Source organism: Coenobita brevimanus, chromosome 71 (assembly GCF_032717465.1).
Source record: "Coenobita brevimanus isolate Jiangsu-jjx chromosome 71, ASM3271746v2, whole genome shotgun sequence".
NCBI classification, from domain to species: Eukaryota; Metazoa; Arthropoda; class Malacostraca; order Decapoda; family Coenobitidae; genus Coenobita; species Coenobita brevimanus.
Genome location: NC_137024.1, coordinates 16,018,738 through 16,020,547, shown reverse-complemented (window position 1 = coordinate 16,020,547; position 1,810 = coordinate 16,018,738).

Here is a 1,810-nt window from a genome sequence, read left to right as displayed (position 1 = left end):
ACGTAATCCCTGAATATCATATTAAAAAATTAATGGGGGGACGTTCGCAGCTGCGTGACTGGCAAGGAAAACATCTAAACATTCCTACAGACTACGTTACAGAACCGTCGCTTTATAATCCAGGTCCCTGTTTCATTTCCATGTGTCAACACGCTAGGGAAAAAACACCCTACCAGTGGTCGGAACGGGTGTTGGATCCGCACCTTCAGTTACTGTGACACAGTGATCACCTTCATTAATCAAGGACAGAGCTGTGACAACATTCTTTACACCAAAGTAGATGAATAGCTTTTCCTTCAGTTGACCAGGCTTGCCAGGGTTTTGGCAAACAAAATGTTAAAGTGTCTTTAATAAATCTGTTAGCATCACTGGAGTACTTGATACAGCGTTGGTTACGCTGAATCTGCTCACTTTATGGTCATGTTCAGTGATCCTCTTGTTTATAGCCCAAATTATCTCACTAGTCCAAACAAGGAACATCGTACAACTAAGCCCACCGTCAATTCACGTGTTTTTTTCACCAGGCCACTTGACACCATCCACGTTCCAGTGGCCCTGTTTTGTTAGTCCCTGTTAATTCACAGCAGGTTTACTCACACCCTTTACATCCATTCAGGTCGAGTCCAGTCTTTTCAGGTCAACAGATTTCTCAAGTCATGTTGAGTCCAATCAGAACAACCAATGAGATTTAATAAGATCGATTCACGTGCCAGTTCAGGTTTATCTAGGCATTTTTCTAGCTATTCAAGCCATGTGAGTCCATTTAGATAATTTCAGTCAATTAGAATCATTTCACTCCATTCAAGTCATTTTAATCTGTTCAGCCACTTCAGTTCATCCAGCCACTTCAGGACCATCCCACCCATTACCTCACCGGCCACCACCATCTCAGTCCACTGCCTTCACCAACTTCTCACTCCTTTGATTGTCACGGGGAGAGGCAGAGATGCTGGTGGATGATGGGGTAGGATGGCAGTAGTGATGGGTGATATGGCCGTGGGAACAACAATGTCATGCGTACATGGAAATAAGAATAATTTCGTCATTGTTAATTTGTATGGTGAGTTATATGGAGAGTAAAATGGGATAATTTTGTTTGTATTGTATGATGGTTTGTAAGGTATGATAATGGGTATGGAGAATACTGAGTGGATTTTACAACTGTTGTTGTTATTGCAACCCCAGGATCATTCGTTGTGATCCCAGTGGACTTAAAGAAACTGGCAACTTTGCCGGTCTCTCCCTAACGTTGTTTGTTGAAGTTATGTTGAATGACTGCTTGCATTGTGGCAGCGTGGTGCGTGTGGTGGGCAAATGAGGAGGGTTGTGCTGCAGTGTAGGTATAGTCGATTGTTTATATCAGTAGTTAGGGCAAGGGTGGTGGCAGCAATTCACTCTGGTTAGGTGTACTCGTGTCTCTCTTCAGAGCGAAGATACAGATGGATATATTTTTGATCGTGGCTCTTGAAAGGTGATGTTTAGCTCAAGCTTTTGGATGGCTGCGGTGCCTATATGTTTGGGATTTGTACTGGTTGTAGACCAATCACAGGTGAGCAAAGTCCCAAAGTCTCCTCCCAGACAGTTATAGACCAGTCACAGGTCAACAAAGTCCCTCCCAGACAGTCATAGACCAGTCACAGGTCAACAAAGTCCCACCCAGATGGCAATAGACGAGTCAGAGGCCAGCAAAGTCCCACCCACACAGTGAGATGACAAATGACGGGTCAATATAAAGTCCCACCCACACAGTGAGATGGCAAATGACGGATCAATATAAAGTCCCACTCACACAGTGAGATGGCAAATGACG